This window comes from Metopolophium dirhodum, chromosome 8, assembly GCF_019925205.1.
Source record: "Metopolophium dirhodum isolate CAU chromosome 8, ASM1992520v1, whole genome shotgun sequence".
NCBI lineage: Eukaryota > Metazoa > Arthropoda > Insecta > Hemiptera > Aphididae > Metopolophium > Metopolophium dirhodum.
This window is the reverse complement of record NC_083567.1, coordinates 25,018,853-25,041,666: the sequence shown is the minus strand read 5'-3', so window position 1 is coordinate 25,041,666 and position 22,814 is coordinate 25,018,853. Positions and strand designations below refer to the sequence as shown.

The 22,814-nt window shown below is 28.6% G+C and overlaps 1 protein-coding gene across 1 annotated transcript in view; it reads left to right on the top strand.

Annotated features, from left to right (window-relative positions):
* The window catches only part of LOC132950004 (adenylate cyclase type 5), a 197,181-nt gene that overhangs the window by 5,333 nt on the left and 169,034 nt on the right, over positions 1-22,814 (top strand). The gene's annotated exons all lie outside the window — the stretch shown is intronic.

Genomic DNA, 22,814 nt, shown 5'->3' with positions numbered 1-22,814 from the left:
TAAACTTAGTACTAGGTACTAGGTATATATATAGTTCACATCAGCAAGGTACCTAAAGTCAAAAATTTTCATTGTAGTAATATCAGGAACATGTTATTTTATTTAATTCAGTATTATGAGTTTGTATTACCAGTATTTTGAAATGTTCTAAAGTTTAATCTCATCCCAAAACTAATTTTCTAATCATAAACAACTATTGGTCCACCGCGTATATTGGTACATTGCACATAGTCAGTATGGCCTGAAGTGAAAACCAAAGTTCACTTTTCATTTTACCTAATGAATAATTGGATAACATAAGGAAGACATATTTAAACTTTAAATCTATATTTTAATATTGCATTACTATTTACTTTGTAGAAAACTTATATTTTGTAACTCAAATCAACATAAAAAACATATAAATGGAGACAAGCTTTTTGCAAGAATGTTCGTAAAGTGTCATTCTTTTTAACATTTTCAGTTTATTTTTTATCACTCAGACTAATGAGAAAATATTTTGGAATATAAATGTAAAGTGGGTCATATCAACCCATTTTTTTTCGGGAAAAGGATTGTATCTAGAAATGCAACTACAATCTACAACTTACAAGCTTACATACTACCTATATTATATTAAGTAAATAGGTAAAGTGATTTCGTTGAAATAAATCACTAAACTAGCCACCTACGTAATAAATATTATATTTGTTAATTAATATTTGTATTTCAAAGTATATATACTGAGTATATTATTATTTCTATATTTTTAACAATTTCGACGGATAAAAAATGTCAGAGAAATTTATTTTCCTAACAATATTTTAGGCATATTAATTCAAATTTGTTAGAATATCGATTGTATATTCACATAATTACATGTATAAATTACGTATACAATAATATAAATGTATATTATAATCCGTATAATACATTTATCCGTAGTTATTTTATATTACAGCGAGGCTTCGAATCCTGTTCACAACGCTCGTCAACCCGCATAGACATTGTCAACCCACTTTGATGTTAACTAAGTAATTTTTTATAAAAATTATTATTATTTAATTTTTTTGGTTGATAAAGCAATTATAGTTATAAAACAGTGATTAGTACATGCGTAGTAAAGGGCATTAAATATGAATTTTTTCCAGATTTCTATATTATGTTTTTACATTTTTAATTGTTTAAGCTTTAGTTATAATATAGTCTGTTTGACTGTTTGACCTATTAAAATACCCATGTAATATTAGTTAATAATAATTCAATAAAAATAAATTCAACTTTTGTTGTTATTGACACGTTTATAGTTCCGTACAAAGTAAACTATAAAAATGTTATAAAACACATATAGATGTATTTAACACATTTTACATTTTATATACTGTCCAGGGTGTCCCCTTGTCTAAATCATCGACCATATACTGAGCCTTGAGAGACATTACAAATACAGATAAATCTTCTTATAACTCGCTAAATGACGGAATTACGGAAATCTCCTTAAAACGGAGAATAATATATAACAGTTCCATGTAACTTCTTATATTTCATTCTCCATGTAACGAAACAAAACAGATGGTCCCGAACGATTTCGTTATAAGGAGGTTTTAATTACTAAATATTTTATAAAACTTCATCAGTCAACTAATTATATAACGTTTGGGTATCTAGTATCTTAATAGCTAGTAAAAGTGTAATTAATTTTGAGGTTGTTTTTAACAGTGATAAAAGAAAAAATACGGAGAAAAAATCTTTTAAAATACATAAAAAAACCGCAATTGGAGTGTGAATCAAATTCATTCTAATTATCCACAGTTATTTAATTTTATAAATTATCATTTTGTTAAATAATTTTTAAAATATCGGTATCACTTAAAAATATTTTTATGCAACACTGCAACAGACTTAATTATAGAGACAGCTGGACCATGGTTTTAAAATAAAAAAATAAATATCCTAATTTTAAATAAAAATGTATTAGTAGCTATTACTATACGGCTTTCATTTCTTATTTTACAAACGTAACACATAAAGCTCAGTAATGAATAGTATAATTTTAACACACAAAAATTTTGGTAGGAATTCATATTTTGTAGATCAATTTTATAATAGTAATTAGGATAAAATCGTATACAATTTGAGTAAATATTAACTCATCAAATATTTCACTTTAATTTTTAGTGTATTACCGCACTGTAGTACCTATATTAGTTAATTGTAAAACTAAATCATATTTTATTTGCACGAGTAAAATTGCCATGGAATATTAGATACAATATGACAGTGTTTTTATGGATATAATACAAATATATCGAGGTAACTATTTGTTGGCTGTTATAGATTAATCTATTTTTTTTGTTGACTTTTACTTTTTGTTAATTATAGGTATTTATGATTATGATTAAATTTAAGTAGATTTATATGATATCTACGTAATTAAAAATATCAGAGCAATTTTTGCCACCTTTATAATCGATACCTATTGATATAAAAATGACAATTGCTTGATTAGTATAATTTTATTATAATATTACTATTTCACTTAAGTTATGTTTGTGGTATTTATTAAAATAAATTAAAACTATATTTTAATGTCATCTTTGTCTAAAATCAAATCAAAAAAATCGGTTCGGATAAAACATTTGAATACTAAAAGATTCATTAAAGTTTTAATCGCTACAACGCACTCCCATATATATCTAAAAACATATCTTGTAATATTTAATTTTTATCATATTTAAATCTAAATTTAAACTTGACCTATTATGTCCACATAAATATTCAAAAACACCGACATAGAATTTAGCAGTATTAATAGTGTGGTATTATATTTATCCGCTATTATACAGTTTATAGTGACCATATTATACAGTTTAAAAACGTAATTATTGCTCGAAAATGGTATTTTTTATTTTTAAACTACTACGTGCTTAAAAACGTGTCCCACGGCACTGTTCGTCATACAGTTTGAAAAGTGTAAAATGTAATATATATATATATATATAGTATACAACAACGAAATAATGCGCGTTTTATGAACTTGGGGTGTAAGAGTGACAAGGAAACGATGAGCGCCGAGAGTGAATGGCGTAAGTACCACTACCCCACTGCCCACGTCCGCTGTGGCCAGCAGCTCGTTTCCGGAGGCTGTAACGCTAATTTTGTCGAAGGCATTCTCGATAATGTCGTCAACCCTCCCCCCCCCCTAAAACAGCTGCTGCAGTTAATGCCTATTTTGTTCTATTTACGACCCACGGCGTGTGTTATATTCGCCTGTCTACCCTTGATTGTTTTACTTATCGAACGAATTTTGATTCGATTCGTCGTGGTATCTCGCGCCGCCGCCGTATCGCCGATAAATTACAACTGAACTGGTTTTTCCGGGACAACGTGAAAACGTGGTTTATCGTTTTAGTTTGGCCTATCTGTGGTCGTAGGGTATATTGACGAAATTCAGTCGGTCGACGGCCAGGAGTACAAAATTCGCTCGGATTTCCTCCCCCCTAAAAAAAACTTGGGTCCTATAATTGTTACAACAGTTTGTATACATTTGTCATTTATTATCGCTAACTTACGCCGCACTCAACTGGTATCTTGATGATTTAGTAAGGTTCAGAGAAAATATTTACGGACAACTATACAACACTAAGCCCATGCTGGTTATAACATTGGACCAATAGCTCTTTTACTCCGCTCGGAATGTTGAAAAAGTTTCATAAAATATAATTATGCTATACCTCTACTTAGCAAAACGCTTAATCAATGCCAGAGATAAAAGAAAATAACCCTCAGACCCCTATTGTTCCTCGCACGTCTCCATTATTGTTATATCCGTCACTGGGAAAACAATAATATAATTATAATCGTAAACGAAATTCGTTTTTTTTCGTTGAACTTTCGTGAACTCCGTTTATAACTTGAGGCTAGATTTTAACACTATTTTAATTTCGATTATATTTAATTTTAAAACTATAATTAATAAATTGTACATGTCTGTATTGCAGTAATATATGCAGGGGGTCCCTAATTATGTTGTGCCCCCTAATTAGGGTTATTATGCCTACTTTTGGTTCGTACACTATTAATCAAAGCAATTAAACATGGTGTAATACACAATTTAACCAGGTATTTACAATTTATTATTTAATATTATAATTCTCATCATTATTCAATTACATATGCCGTAGATACGATGGAATTGCGTCAACTTGTATACCCTAATATTCGTACAAACAATTGTATCATTTTTTATGTAAGTTTTGTGGCGGTACCACAACCGGGGTAACCATATTTTTATATCTTGACAATATGAAATATTATGCATCATACGTCATACACCAGGGTTTTTTTTTTAATGTAATTACATGTATCACTAATCGATGAAGGTATATTTCGTAAAAATTGTGTATTGTGCAATTCAAAATGCCATCAGAATTAATCTTGCACTAATAAATAATAATTTAAAAAAATGTTCTCATTTTTTAAAACAATAACAATGTAATAATTTATAATGGTAAAAATGTAATTTGAGTTGTTTTGAATTGTTTTTTTAAATATTTAAAAATAAACGAATTATAAATGTGATCCATATGCTCATACTAATATTTAAAATTATATTGTTAGGAATAGAAACAAAAATCATTACGATTTCGCCGCATTAAATTAAAGAAATTAAGATTTTAATCATTCATGTAAAATAACGATACAATTTTCATTAGGTAAATCACTTTTACGTTTTACCTTCGGAGTTGAACCTTTTAATAAAAAATAATTAAAATATAGTTCATTGAATATTTTTTGATTTTCAACATTGTTGGCCGACATACATTTAAATGGATTTGATATTTTATTAGATTGTATTGTCAATAAAGAATAACATTTTGAAAATATTTTAATAACCTTCTATAAACTATAGAGTTAATCTAATTTTACAACAAAAACTCACTCAATAAAAAGTGTAGGCTATTTTATGCTGGGTACTCGTAATATAATATATAATATATAATATATAATTTATATTTATTTTTCAGTATTGTAAACATCGCTCAAATTCGATGCACGAAAATGACGTTATGTGCTCGTGTCGTGTTTCACAAAGGGTGTAGTAGGTGTATTGTTTATTTTAACGGGTTAACTTTTATCAACTATATAAGCACAGTTTCGATAAAAAAAATATCCTCTTCTATTAGATTATCGTGCCTATAATCTTTATTCAATTTCCGGTGTTGACAGGCAATTATTGAGTTTTGAACGGTATATTGAAAAATATTGAATACATTATTTTAAAGTACACATCGTATAATATTTGCTTTGTATAAGACGGTTTTTGAGTTATTCAGTAAACTAATTAGAATATTTATACGGGAATATCATAATACATACATTACCTTCATATTAAAGTAGTGTGAATCTCAATTGTACGTTTATCTTGAAACAAATTCACTATTCATAATTAATTATCTAACGTACAGCTTCTGCTTACAAGATCGTACCTATTACTCATATGGTTATACAAATAATGAACGAACCATAAAATATAAATTTTAAAACTATTTAGTAGCAAAATTACATAATATATAGTATATAACTGTATATATTATGTAACTTAACTAGACGAGTGGCAGCTGAAATGACTGGTTGGTTAGTTCTGAATGTTCAATACGCAGTATTGCAAAAATAACTTTGTCTTGTGAGATTGATGTGTGTTTGGTAGTGTTATTATTTTAATACAATTTTTAGAAAAGCGTACTCATAAAAGTTCTTGCATTATGCTTTGGCTATTGTTGTTATTCTTAAAGCATATGACATATTATATTATTGTATGCTGTATATGTTATATTGTCTTGTTATTCTAAACAACATCAAAACTTTTTCGTTTTTATTCGATGCATATCTAAATATTGAGCAACCGATAATAATAAGATTTGTGATTTAGAAACAATTTTACAAGTATATCAACAAATTTTACATTTTATATTTTTACATTGATGTGTCATTTGTTAGGTAAATTACAATCATGATATGAATTATGCCGAAGATGATGATAATATTATATTAAAAAGGTACTCATATTTTGTTTACCTTTTAAAAAACAACCGTTTGAGGATTGTCAAATTGATAATGCATTGCGATTATTGCATATTTTTACGGTTGGGTGACTAAATATTTTTCAATTTGAATATATGTTTTTTCTAATTGAAGGAAATTTGATAAGAGCTTTCATGTTCAGTACATTTCTGAGTTATATTGACACTTGATAAGCAAAACAACTTCCCATGATGCGCATGGGCGTTTTAAAATTTTATTGACGTGGTATAATAGGGCGTTCGACCGAGTCAAACCTATAATCGCACCAATGTACGTATATGTATAAGTATTTCTCTCGGTTAGGTTAGATTACGATTAAGTATTATTCTCCTGTCAGGAAATTAATAAAGCGCGTTCATCTTGTTGACTATCGTTATTGTCGAGGATTTCGTATCGTTTCATTTTATAAAATCCCGTTTTGGCTTAATATATTATTACCTGTCTACGTGTTTTGTGTAAAATATAGAAATAACATATTACGACGCACGTGAAAGTGTGTGATGAGCATGATAATAATATGCACCTAATAAATAATAATAATATAGTGGCATTTTCCGTCCGGGCGACCCTGCAACTTATCAGCCATCACTAAATTATTATTATCATTAAAAAATTGCCATCCCCTGCAGTATACCGAACATTAAACGTTTCCGGGTCGGGTCGCAATCCTCCGGAAAACGTCTCCGGAAAGGCATCTTACGTTTTCCCGCGATCCGGAACCATCGCATGATATTGTTACAATATATTTTATACACGTAGGTGCGTATAACAATATGTTATTATTATTATGGACTCTCCGCGGTAATCCGCCACTCTCATTATAGGTTTTATAATTGGTTTTTCGGGAAATGTGTCGGCGCACACGACCTCGTACAACATGTTTGCATATACATATTGAGTTTCGTAAGTCCCGAAAGCGTCTATAAAATAATATATTTTGGGGTGCGATTAACGGACAATGGTCGGGATGCGACGTCGTACACGCGGTTTAGCAATAGTACTACGAACACATTTACCGAATTTACCTCCACGCCTTTGCTTTCGCATTCGATTACTTGGCGTAATGTAGTCGACACGCGCGTTAATACCTGACCCGTGCTCACGAAAAACACTGAATTTCAAACGCGTCTTTATTTAATAATATTCCTGTTGTGGTGTTATATCGATTTCGGTCGTCGTTTTTTGGTTCGGTCGTGCGTGATGGTAAGCAGGGCCGAACAAGACGTCGACCGAAACGGGTCCAAAAGGGTATTTTTATTTTCAGTTGCACGCAAAAAAGGCCGTGGATTAACCAGTCGAGGCTGGTATTATATATTATATTTTATTGTGCAGAGGTTCTTAAACTGTGGATCACTGGTACGTTGCAGTAGACTATACGTCACGGTGGTATTATAGGAAATAAATCATTTTTTTTTTTTTTTTGATTATTATCAATATGTTTAAACATGTGTAGAATAGGTGAAATTAGAGGAGTACTTGGGGGGGGGGGGGGGGGGCTCTAAAATCAGACAAAATTCTCCTCGTGCTTTTGGGAATATTCCAGTTAATTGTCTAAATTATATGCTAAAATTATTTGATAGCATGTTCAACCATACGCCCCCGCCCAAATTTGCATTAAAATTGTGCTACTAAACAGTTGAAATAGGTACGAATATAAATTAACTAATAAAATATGAAAACTGCAGATGGAACCGATGCGATGTGTACATTATTAAGAATGGTTAAAATAATTTTCTGATTCATCATTTGGAATAGTTTCGGTTTAGTTATTTAGACGTACCCGACTGATCCGTAGTAGTCATACAAGTGGTTCGTGAGTAAAAAAGAGTTTCTGGTATAAGTATACGCAATGCCGTCCTATACTGCTGACGGGTGGAACAACTGTCGCATTTTACGGTATACCACAATATGGCTGTTGTCTTGATCCTGCAATAGTCATTATCGAATTGTGAACCACTAACAACACGACGCCCCGAATTACCGTGGGATGTATACCTTTACTCAACCTACGTATACAGACTATAAAATATTCTATCGTTGTATACGTCGTCAGAGTTTGTTTTGTGTCTTAGTGTTTAACCTTCAGCAGATCACGTATGGTACCTATATATCCAAACAACTATATTTGGTCACTACAAAAATATAATAAATTGTTTTACCAATTCTATAGATATCAAAGCGTGCACATGTGGTCAACTGAAATCTAAAAAAATAAAGCATTGAGAGGACGTTACATACCAAAAGTGATACGTAGATTAGTAAACTATAGCTGTCTAGCCTTGTGTTTCGAACACAAAATACAAATGCATACCGTGAAATCAACTCACTCGAGAATTAACTACTCTGGCTATACAGTGTCCCGGTTAGGGCACCAAATATATACATACATTGTGTATATATACACAATATATACATACACAGTGTAAGTACCGTTTTAATTTTTTTAATATCACTAAAATGCACATTGTTCTAAGATTTTTATTTAAATATTTTTAAAATGAAATAGTTACCTTTTTTTCGAAATAATTATGTAAAACAATTAAAAAAGCATAGTGAAATATATTATATTTAATTTCTATAGAACTGTCACTTGAGTGAGTGGTTTTTTCTAATAAATTATAAATTATACTTGCTAAGTGCTAACAGTTAATGAATTGCGTGCGTATTTTTCTTAATATCAGAAAAGCATAAAAAAATGCTTAAAGTTTGAAAGTTTAAAATTAACATCTATACATTTTGTCCAGTCAATTCGAAGAAAAACTACGAAAAGACCTTAGTCATATTAAATTCCACATTGCCACTTTGGCAACAATTTTAACGATGTATGTAGGCAGGTAACAAAAATTTAAATTGTAGTCACTGTTTACATAACGTAGAATCGGGTCTCACGTTTTCAACTCTACTGATCGGATATTGTATAATGACTTTCAAACACTTCGATTTCAATTTTACCATTTGATCATATATTGTATAAGTACTGCATATTATATTTAATTGGCAGCTTTACTTAATCGTTGATTATAATACAAATTACTATTCGTCTGTGTGGGCGTTAATACGTGTAAATAAATAATTAGGTACAGCAGAAGCGGAAATAATCTACATTATATATAAACGAAAAACATAGTTTGAAAGATAAATAAATTAATCTTAATATTAATAAACGTTCTATCAACTATATTAATTTAATGTTGTGATGTTTGTCGTATAATATGTTGCTGTTGAATTGGAATAGGTTATAACAGATTTTTAGACTTAACGTTAATAAAATGTTAGTTATTACAATAATTATAGCTATATTATACACAGACACACAGTATAACACTATAACTATTATAACACACATCGTAATATTATTATAAATTGTTAAGTGTCAACCAATATTTCATCGTCACATACTAATAGTATATGATATACGTGATAAATAATTCGTCGATGTAGACATTTAATTTAAAGTTTTTATTTAAGTTATTAGCTCGGATAATAAATTTTGATCATTTTTTCGCGCCAAAGAAATTAAACTAAAACGAGAACTTGTACAATTTCTTTTTTATTAAACAATGTATTTCGTCATAATTTTTTTTTAGATTATCTGTTTATTAACTCGTCCTCAAAAATAATTAAAAATAAACATTGACGTCGTTGTTAAGTATCATTATATTGACGTTGTTAACTTTGTTACCGATTACTGAATGTGTTTGTGTTTAATTATAATGTTTTGTGTTGATGGATTATTCTGTTTTTTTTTTGTACGGTAGATAAGACGATCCGAGCTGAGCCAATACACGCGTCGGGTTCGTTTTCTAGGACGCACGCTGTTGTTTTTAATCAGTTATCGTATGCGAGATGTTGTGAATATAATCGTATAGCGATGAGCCGTATTATAATATAGCGAGGAAGTAATAGAATGGGATATAAGCAAACTTAATATTATATAATACATACATTATACTATACACTTGTGTGTGTGTGTGTGCAATGTGGACCATGAACTAGATAATCGACTGGCCGTCGAACACCACGCGACCTTAATTTCAAAAAAACAAAAAAATAATACCTAACCTTTTATTTAAAACAAATTATTTTTCCACTGAATCCGATAGATTATTTTTGTTATTGCGTTACGCGGCTATCCGCGAAAACAATAAACATTATTTACCCTATGGTATTATTCAATGCCAGCCGGTCTGTCGAGTATTTTCATTATCACCTAACACCTTTTGAAACGGTTAATTAGATTTTTAATCTACATTCTATGGACAATTAAATGCCGGTCCTCAAGAAAAAAATATTTATTTTTATTTTTTTATTTTGTCAAACGGTGTACTGCCAATGTTTTCTACCATTTTTTCGACCTCAGATGAAACTTTTTTACTCTTCGACAGCACCGCCGCTGTCACTTTTAATATTTATTATAGGCAGGTACTATATTTTCCCTGTGTCGATGTTTATAGGTAATAAACTAATAAGCAATTTGGTTGAAAAGAGATAATAATATAGTAAGTATAGGTAATTAAAATGCAATTAATTAAATCATTTTAAAAGATTGAGGTGGTTATTTCGTACGATAGCTCTAATAAAATAATCCCAATAAATCCAATCTAATTAATGGATGCTTGTCTAAAAGTTTTCAAATATTTTTCCTTGGTAGTTTATATTGATGAACTATAGAGAAAATTTACCCACGAAACGTGCGGTCGTTCTTCTTATTGAGAACTTACTCATTCGTGGTTTTGACATATTTGTTTTATTTTAAAGCTATATTCAACACGTTTTGCTTCATTAAACCAAGATAATAAGCTTTGTCAACTAACTAAAAAGTTAAGCAGATTAGAAAAAAAAAACATTTTGCAGGTTGATTATGAACTCATTATTTCACAAAGTATGAATACACACGAATTGTCCACTTTTAAATCCTTCTTATCCGAGTACTCGTTGAATATTTTTATCAATAAAAAAAAATATTTACACAGTAATTTTACTTAATTTTCAAAATGTTTTTATAACTATTGTATTTAACACAAATATTTCGTTAAAAATTACATAATATGATTTTTTAAGTTATGTTTAGCTATTTTTAGTTTAAATTCTATCATTTGTTAATTTCATTGGGGACAGTTACAATTCGGTCATATTTTTTGTACATTTTAATAATTTTCTTGAAATGTATCTATTAAAATAAACTTGATTGATGAATAATTTAAAATACGTATTAAAAGTTTAAAAAAATATTATTTTAAAGTGGGACAAATTAAAATGTTGTTGGTACCTTAAAGACTGTGCAGATTACTTAATGTCCTTGTATCTAGTTTTATGTGACTTAAATTACAACCTTGAAAAGTGGTGAAAATAATTAAAATACATTTTTAGATGTGGCACAAATTACATTTTTTTTTTTTGTTTTTGGCGCGATTGACATACGCCCATTCATTATATCGAATAATTAATATACTTTTTAGTCAAGTAAAGCCATACAAATACCACAGTTAGCCAACTAAAATCAATTTACTTCATGTATTTTTCATACCTAATCAATAAATGATCAATGTCCGCCAGGAAAGGGATAGCTGCAAAAGTTTGGGCATATCATCATACTTAATTTGAAGGCCATTATCATTACATTTTACAAGTGAGGCTAAAAATAGTTATAATGTAGTTTTTTAATTAAAAAAAATAAATTGTTGGGTGGCAAACAATTTTTTTTTTTAAGAATTATTTTGTATTAGAATTTAAAGTATTTAATATTGGTATAGCGTGCGTATACGCTATACTTAAACGATCTTATAAATAGGTACCCAGTTTCTCTTGAAATTCATTATTAAGACAATTTTACAATTTAATAGGCTATTAAATCTTTTTTTTTCAAAAAAATTAATAAAAATGAATAATTATTGTATATTATTAACTTGCATGTAGATTCACTATATTTTATTATGGTGGTTATTATACTGGTTAGTGGTTGGGTACTGCATTTATTATAAATTTGGTATTTTATGTTAATTGTTAGAATTCATTCGTAATTTTTTTTTATTTAAGCTCATTTTTAATAAATATTTCACATAAAAACCATTTTTTAATAGCAAAATGTCTAAATAAACCACTCTTGCAGATGCTTTTTGAACGTTACGATTGCTTATATAGTTTCCAAAACTTAATATTATGTTAAAAATTACTTATTCATAAATATGTTTTAAGCCTCGGGTAAATTATAAAATATATTATTCGTACTGCAAAGGGATAATTGAATTACGAAAATCTGTTGAGTTTTTCGATTTGCATAAAATGTAATTCAGCTCTCAAGATAAACGGTAAAATCTTTTATTTTCATAAAAATATACTTAAGGTATATAATATTTGATAATATTTGTGAAGGTTTAATATGTTTTGTATCAATAATGAGGATTTGCAAAATTGTTTTTCTTTCGAATGCTTAAAAATAAAACAAAGCATATGTAAGAACCCAAAGGAAATACAAAATTATTTTAAAGGGTACCTATATTTTGACAATCAATTGCATTGTCTTCAATGATATGTATTTTTCTAAAACGAGTAAAGCAATGTTACACTGAAAGCGAATTGCAACAATAGTGGAAAAATACGTACCTATATACCTATGTATAGTGTACAATTATTTATAAAATTGAATTATTGAGACGCGAAACTTTACTGATTTATTGTCATTAATATTATCATTATTATTACTATTGGAAATCAATTTTAAAAATGTCAGCTACTTGTCACCGACCGAATAATGTGATAATATGATAACGTTGTGGATATTATATACCATGATGCACAAACACACACACACACACACACACAATATATATAAATGAAAACTTTCTTTTATCGTAGTTTGCACAAATTCTGCGTGAAATAATAGTGAGAAACTTATAGTTATTTACCCGTTACCGAGTAAACATTTCAAAAGTTTCTGGTGTTTGTCTCGTCCCCGTTTATAATAGTTTATAGTATATCTATACTTTTACGCGGTCGAAAGCCAATCTATAGAAATAAAGAGTCGTGGGCGGTGGTGGCCGCCATGTGATTTCATTATGAGGTGTGCACAAATTATTTTTTTTCGGCTATTCTAGTAAAGCCCACCCACACTAACATAATATTATCATTGTTGAAAAATATTATGATAATATTCAGTTATATGGGGGACCGTCTAATACAATATAATCAAGTAGATGGTGTTATTAATATTTATATAATATTAATACGTTTTAAGTGTTCTAGAGCACGAGCTTATTGATATCTCACGTTTTCACTACCTCATTTATCCTTCCACCAAAAATTACCAAATTAATGAATTTTGAATGAAAATTACGTATTTTTTCCAGTGTTACAAGCAAATGTCACTAATCATACCTTAGATATTAGTATATAGTACACGCACGCACGCACTTTTGTGTTTTTGTACATGTTTGTGTGTGTATAAAGTGCATACAATAGCTATGGTGAGTGGTGGATAAAATATTATGATGACATAGTAGGAATTTAGGCAGGGATTTCAATGATATGCACGTGGAATTGCGCAAGAGTGGATAAACTCTGAGTGCTGAACTGGCCCCCCAGACAGACCGGGAAGAAGACAAGACTGCTACACAGGCTAGATATTGTTATGTGATTAGCTATAATATAAATGATTGTATATGAAGTTAAGTATATGTTTATCAATAAAATAATAACGTATACATTGATAGAGGTAGTTCAATGGTGATGAATGGGGGCATCACTGATGCCGTGTTTCCAAAGGCTCGACGATAAAAAGCTGACAAATCGATAACGAGAAAAACGAGAAATAACGGATGAATGTTTTGGAGTCGTTGCAGGAGACGTTACAATATTATAGGTATCTAGAAAACTGATACACTTCCCTGCACCTGGCTCTTGCACTCCCTGGAGGTACTATTTAGTATTCCTGGAATATGTTGACCGGCGTACAATTATTTTCCATTGGTAGGTCAGAAGGTTTGTAGTTATTCTCTCCGCAGCAGTATAAGTTTATTAGACGAATGATATCCTAGGAATTTATTACCGGGAATAATATTTTCCAGGGAAAATTGCAATCTCGGGGGTTATACAATTCCTCGGTATAATTTTCCCGCTACAGTGGAGTGGTAAACGATATTTTAGCACATAATACAATGCATTTCCAACAAACGACGCGTAACAATGATAATCGTCGAGGAACTCTAACGCGAAAACGTACTATAGTATACATATATATTAAACGCGGAAACTTATTATATACACCTAGGACTAGGTATGTTATGATAAATATATAGTGGCTTGTGAGTAAACTGCCACCGTATGAATTTGCATTAGCTCCGAATTAATAAAAAAATAAAAAAAAAATACTGTTTAAATTTATTATTTCAACGACTACCTAGCACGGCTCTAAAAATACTGACACATTATATATAGCGTGTAAAAGTGCGTCGTTAACAACTTTTTATGGGCCATTTAATGTCATATTATGTCTTCTCTCAGAGTTCTCTGCAGTCTGGAAAATATCCTAATGTGCGTATTGTATCAACAATATAAAGTACACTAGTGTATATAAGTATAATTATATTATTTATACACTAAACGAACTTTCCTGAACATTTTTTTTATTACTTTTTTTTATTGTTCAATCTAAATTATAGTATCTAATAAATTCGATGTATCTTGTATTACTATTCGCGAAACAAACTAATCGAATGTATTAGTTTGAATATGTTGTGTACACATTTGAGGTCCAATCATCGCACATACCGATTATTAATGTCAGTATATAATGTGCTATTTTTATAAGCCGAAAAGTGGTTGATAAAATATATTTAAATATTTACATAAGACAATTATTATTCTTATCGAGCATACTAAATATTATCTTATCACTCGTGTTTAACGCGTCGTATACGAGAAAATGATTTAATCGCAGTGCTTATATTGCCTTATAATATATTATAAACTTAACTAGACAGTATAATAATATATTAAATATATACATTAATTATATTTTTCACTTACCTATGTATATATATAGCATTCTATTCTTCCGTATTGATTAAATTTTGTTTTACAAATTCGTTTAAGTAATCAATTTATTTATTTTGAAAGTTAACAATCCCGGTTGAAACGTACGTAATATATCAATTAATAATAATAATAATAAAAGCATGTCTAATTGTTTTATAATAATTAATTATTAAAGAATATAATATACAATATTAAACAATTCAAATGTAAGATTATAATAATAATGTAACCAAACTTAGATGTAATAATTAATGTAAGTACGTAATAATATTCACAATGATTATCATATAATATTATAAGTGTACCTTAATGTATAATTTGATTTTATACCTATATCATGGAACAAATTAAAATGAAAGATTCTTAATACTTTTTACTTTTTAAAATTTAAGTATCATGTTTTAGTGTTTCAATTTCTAAGAAACTTTAATAGTTTTTTCTTTCACGAGTTTTTAAACTTCGAAATAGGTGAGTAAGATTGTTAAGTGAAGACACTTTACAATGCACAACATGTTGTAGAAATATTAACTTTTTCAAAACTTACTCAAAAACTTATTCACCAATCAAAAATTGTAAAAAAAGTTATTTGAGCTATAAATGTGCTGATTTACCTTAAATATAAAAATTTGTAACAGCACGACATTATTAAGGACAAATACTAATCGCGTGGTCTGTGGGGATGAAAAAAAAGTTTTTAATTTTAATTTGTAATCAAGCAAATACGCAGACGAATAAATTCTCATCTAAACGGAGGAATGCATTTGATAAATATTTGAGTCCCACATGTGAAAATATTATGCAGTGTGATTCTTTTAGCAGTTAAAATTCATTATCTTGAAATTATTTAAAAATATTTCTTTGACATAATTTAAATTGTAGGTAGGCCATGAAAAAAATGTAATTTTGAAAAAAAAAATTATATGCTATATTTTTTACACTACAATACATTTTATTGGTATAATTTTTTTAAAACTTTTACCGTTTTGAACGACAAAAATTGCATTTTAGTTATTTTAAATGTCCTGAAACAGGATGTCATTTAAAATTTGATATAAATAAAAACCGAATTTTAAACGAGTAGTTCACTAGTTATTAGATACTTATTAATTTATTATTATTAAGTGTTTAAATATTTTGTATTTTATTGGAGTAGGGAACCAAAATTTTTTTCAAATTTTGGAGTTACAAAGATGTTCAAAACAAAGTTGTTAGGGGTTATGCTCTCAGATAAAAATGTCTACACAATACTGAATCTATCAATAATCATAACTTTGGTAATACAACATTCCTTATACCTATGAATCTTTTTTTTCATCATTAATATTTATATAGTATCTACAATACTATAACTTTTGATTTTTATTAAAATGTTTGTTTAGTTAAAAAAAATCTTTATTTAAAAATTACAACATTGAAATGATTTAGGTGTTGTAATATCTTTATATTTTGAACCAAGCGAGGTTGTCGCCACATGTCCCCTTCCTGCCATTCCTTCACTGGTTTTAAGTTAGTTTGGTGTATTCTTTTCTCAATGCATTCCGTCTTACTTGGTTGCATCTAATAAGAAGTACTATTAATGTTGTTGGCCTAGGATATAGTATCAATTTGATTTCACTCATATTATATTACTAGCCGACCCGTCACAGCTTCGCCCGTGATTGGTTGTTTATTTTGCCTTCGGACCATGATATGTAGAATTTTTTATTCAAATATTATTGTTTAATGTGATCGGCAAGTAAATATAAAAAACGGTTAATGAAAACGGATTGAAATTTTTCTAGCGTTATAAATGATAAAAATAAATACAGATAAAAAAGAAATAATTTATGGTTGATAAAGAATTTGATTGAAGTTGATGAAGAAAAAAAAACAATTAAAATAAGAATTTTATAAGACTTCTGAGTATATGATGTTTTTATTGGACAGATTAAAAATGTCAGGATAAACTGTAGAAATCAACTCTTCCACGTTATTGACCACCCGTCCAATCGTGTGATCGACAGAAATGTAACCATTTTCATTTTCTAAAGTTCCATTTCCAATTTTCAACAACTGTGCTCTGGAAAAATATCGTCCCCTCCGCATAAATAAACTCTCATGTTTGTTCGCAAATAAAGTTTTTCAACATAGTTCCATATAGGGGAAGATTTTAAGCAAGCATTAATGACATCAGCTCGAGTACCTTTAGGGATTACTGGTAAGGTTTGACGGAAATCACCAGCGAAAACAAATGTTATGCCACCCATAAACTTATTATTACACCTAAGATCTTTTAATGTTCGATCAATTGCTTCGATATGTGATCTGTGACTCATTGTACACTCATCCCACTCAACGAATGAGGTTTCTTGAAGAATTTTTCCAAGAGGGCCATTTTTACGAATCGGACAAACGTATTCTGTATCAAATAATACATTTAACGGTAACTTGAAAGTCGAGTGAGCAGTTCTGCCGCCACTAAGGAGAGTTGCTGCTATACCAGATGAAGCTACTGCTAATGCAACTTTACCTGAGGATCTAATTTGAGCCAACAACAAATTAATTAGGAATGTTTTTCCTGTACCACCCGGAGCATCTAAAAAAAAAACTCTTCCTTGATGATTCATTACGCTTTCTGTAATAACATTAAAAGCATATTTTTGATCATTTACTAATTTTGGTAAATTGATTTCTACAAATTCTTGTAATCGGTTATTATCGTAAGAACGCAAAATTGAGAATTCAAAAGGATCAGATGCATTTTCATTTCGAACAGGTGAGTTCATTCCAAATTCAGTTAAATATTTTTCAGACAGACAAACAACTTTATCTTCTATTTCAATCAAACCTCTATTAAATATTTCATCAGAAAAAGTAAATTGCAAGTCATTTAATCGAGTGCGCTCTGTATGAAGAATATCTTCACAAAAATCATTTCTGAACTGTTCCCACAAAGATTGAGGTTCAGACGGTTGGCAGAAAACTATGATTATTGCGAATAATTCTCTTAATTTTGAAGGACTTTCTGAAAGAGTTGCCTCCGCTAGAGTATTTTTCCATTGCTCGTCATTTTCTAAAAGCCCAAGAGCAAAACAGGTAGCTTTAAAAGTCGCGTGAATGACTCCATCAAAGGCCTTCAAGCTTTCAAATGAAGTAGGACCTTGTACATAATTTAGTAACAATCTTAAATGGAAGCACTCACTTTGATTTGGGTGAATCGTGTAAATTCTACCAATGGCAGTGTCCATTTTTATTCCTGGCCAACCTGGAACATCTTTTCCCCGTCTTCTCTTTAACCAGCCTCTGCTATTATCCCAGGTGTAATAAGAAGGAACTTCATGATAGAACAGTGTTTTCGCAAAATTATCATGTGAACACAGTTCAAAAAATGCAGTTAGTGTCGTTTTTCTTGGATTTTCAATAACTTGATGAAGATTATTAGCATTAAAGAAAACACGCTGTCCATTTTCTAGATGAACAGCCAAGTGCTGAACTGTCGGATCTCTATCATGGATTTCAAAATTGAAAATTCTCCAAAACGCTTCAGAAGTACATATATATCGACCATTCAAATAATTTGTAATCGCATCGTTTTTACGATTAACAGAAAAAGTAGCTCTATCTGATCCTTTATTAATATATTTACATATGTATTTTATCGCTTTAACCGAATGACAGTATTCTACGTTAATATGCGCATTAAAGCACCTAGATAGTATATAGTATAGCACTGGACAATACGGTACAACAGAGATTATAACAGGTAGTAAAAAAAAAATCCGAGTTGCGGTCGGGATCAAAACAGGTTAAATATCAAAATATGTAAAAATCCTAGTTGCGGTAAAAAAATATGATTAATAATTATTATGTTTTAAATATTGTCATAGTTACATATTATTATGCTAAATACAAAAATAAAACGGTCAAAATACGTAACGCACAATATAGGTACAATTGTTTTTAATTGTTTATGAACTTTTATGAACTTTTTTACTGACAAAAGTGGTACTATAACCTTCAGCAGAGTTTCGGGTTTCAGCCAAAAAAAATTTCAGCCAAATCGGTCCAGTAGTTTTCTCGGTTAGCGCGGTCGAAGAAAAACCCTTACAATTTTATATATAGTATAGATATACCTACCAACTGTATTGCTTAAAATAATATTTCATTGCGGTAATAAGCTTAGGTAAGGTATAATTAGGTTATACGCTTTTTTTTTATTTGGTACTTAACGATTTTCTATAAATACTTTGAGTGAATTTTGTTTGGCAATTAATCTTAACGTTTTAAAGAAAAAAAAACGGTTGTCCAATTTTTATCATGAGACGACAGCTCTTTTAACGATAAACCACATTGATGGTAGAACACAGGTTAGCTCCTACGTAGGTAGGTATAAGTATATATTTGTAATACGAAAGTAGTGCCCGTGGCGTCGTCGGTTCAAACCTGAAAAAAATTTATAGGTATATATAACTTTGTAAGAAGTTGTGACGAGAAAATAATATACGTCGAATGGTGACACGTAAAATTGCTAATAACAGCAATCAATATTCGGGTCAAGTTTCTTATCGAATTTTTTTCTCTTATCAGTATTGTATGTTAACAAAACCGTCGAACCCACCCACTTATTTATCAGTATAACTGTTTTCTATAATATACCATTCAACTGTTCGAGAATGAATTTTCTATAAAAATCAAATAAATACAATATAATATTATAATGTTTGAAAATTAAAGGAATTTTGCATAATAACTATTTATAATATAATATCTATTTGTCCTTCATCATCTGCGGGAAATCATATTAAATTAAAATAATTTTATTTTTACGTTTAAAAAACCAAAATTGAAAATAAATCAAATTAGTTATATATTTTTACCTAAATCATTTTTTAATTATTATTTATCATAATTTTGTTTGAATGTTGACTAACTATTGTATATTTACACCGATAGATATCTTATTTCATTAGATTGGGTTTGGACATTATTTCCTCAACAAACTGAATCAATTAATTTGTTTCAATGATTATAATATAAAATCTTTAATATTTATCTCCGAAAAATAAATAGTTTGAATACAAAATTATTTTATGACGAAGAATTGTAATTTATTTCCTATCTTTATTTTGGTGATTTTAAAAAAGATGCGTTCACTTGAAAACAAAACGACTAAAATATAATTTAATATAGTTTTTGAATTAATTTAATTTTTATTTGATAAATTACATCTAACACAAAAGCTACAATGATTTCATTTAGTAATACTAAAATCCAGTAAAAGCATTTCCATTAGTAAAAATAAAAGAATGAAAATAACGACTCTCAATTATTATACCGTTTTTTTAGCACTATAAGTTCTAATATTTTTTTGTTTTCGTCTGTATCAAATTATACTATATTTACTATTGATATCCTAAGTAGGTACTTAACCGTAAAAACCTAATTGTAATAAAAGAAGGTCTATTGAAGTCCCAATTTTATTACTCTATACTAAAGTTTATATTATCCCCTTATTGAACTAAAAAACAAAGAAAGGATCAATACTTTTGTATAGTAGCCTTAAGTGAGAGTTTTACAATGTTATATATTACTATTTAGTATTTAATAATTATTGTTTGATTTTCGAAGTATTTATAATATTTTTATGTTATTCCAAAATGTAAAAATCATTTTTAGCTATAATATTGTTATTTAAAATATTGTACCATTATATTATTAAAATGATTATGATTGTAAAACTAATATTTGTAGCACTTCAGATTAGTATGCTACATTACACGTAATATATGTTAACCTAGAATATTATTATAAATACTTATTAATTATAATTTAAAAATAATAATTTGTTTCGTAAATCTGTCAGAATATAAAATACGGTATTTTAATATATTTTATAAGAATAAACTGTTTTATTATTATTTTTTTATGAGATAATGTGTTATTTCCAATGAAATATTCATTAATTTAATGCGTATTTTAATATGTAAATTTTTTATTATTTTATCGTGTTATACTGGTGCTGTTACAAAATAAACATTTTTTAATCTAAAATGTATGGATTTGATGGGCAATTGATTTCTCATTAATTTAATTAATTAACCAAAAAAATATTATTTCTGATTCTTCTAACTTTCTTATAAAAATGGCTTGTATATAAACGTACCTTGTATACGTATTACGTACCTATACATTCTACATTCTTCTACTATCGTCGGTTATTGTTCTTAAGTATGGAAAATGAAAAATGAATTGTCGTTATTTTATTGAAGAATAACAGTTATTTACAACAAAAAGAATATAACTACACTCAGGTTCATATTTGTAGGCATTAAACATGATTTTAATTTAAATTTTATAGTATTATTTAGTATTTAGTTTGCGAACTATGAAATTTGAGTTCCTATATTATACTGGATACATACGTGTTTACCATTTTAAGCATTAAATCATTATATAAATAATGAAATATTGTGCAAAAATTCGTTATCCATAAATGTCAAAATAAATGGAATTGTTGTTCTGTATTAATTTTTCTTTAACCATATCGTCTCCTATTGATTTTATTTACATTTGTTATCAGTATAATAATATCATTAAATAGTACTATCTATACTCAATGATAATAATATGTTAAATGCCTATGATAAAAAGGTTCATTATGATAAAAAAAAAAAAAAAACAAACACTTGAAGTCTATTGTGGTATTTTTAAGTTATATTTGTATATTAACGGTAATTAAAATATGATTAATCTTTGTTATTGTAAGTCTAACATGATATTGTTATATTACGCTAAGATTATTTTTAATTTAAATTGCGTTTTGAATTCTTACACGCATATTGAGTTTCAGCATTTATAATCATCCACATACCATAAACTGGAAACATTTTTAATTTAATGAAAATAAGTTTTCTTCTTAATCCACTGTAAAATGCATATAATATTGTCTTAAATGTTTGCACGGGAGAACATCTTGTAGGTAGGTATCGAATGGTATAATATATGCTAAGTACCTGACACTTGACTGGAAATACTTGGCACCCTTCTTCTAACTGTGGTACTTATTTTTAATTACTGTAATACAAATATGATACTGTTATTCTTGCGATACATAAATAATTAAATTAATTTTAATGTGTAACATAATATTATTCACTGATGATTCCTCCGGTATGTTCGCACACGTTGTATTTGTATTCGTTTAAATCTCAACCAACCATTAGAATTACATAATATGCAAATTTGAATTAAAATCTACGTAATAGAGTTATAGTTATTTGTTCTAGGAGTTGAGCCAAGACACCAATATGACTATAAAATCTAACGACCTGGCTCGATAATATTTCTACACGTCATAATATTGTTAAAGTTGGTATTTTTTAATAATTATTTTATATTCTGCTTATTATTTTTAAATGTGCCCAGAAAAAAACTTAAAAAAATTAAAAAATACGCTTGACAATACACCGCAGCTATACCTGTAATTTAACGGAAGACAATATATATTTTGTATTATTTTTTTTTATCTAAGGATCAATTTTTTTTTTTTTAGTTACGTTTTTTTCGCAAAAATGTTCATTTTTGTGGTTGTTTTTACATATTTTAAACTGTACATCATAATATTTGTAATTGTATTCTGAAGTCGTATCCAGACATCTCTTGGTGCATACTTACTTCAGTAACTGAAGTTCAGTTACCTACGTTATTCAAAAAACACAATTATTGATTATAAAAACGAA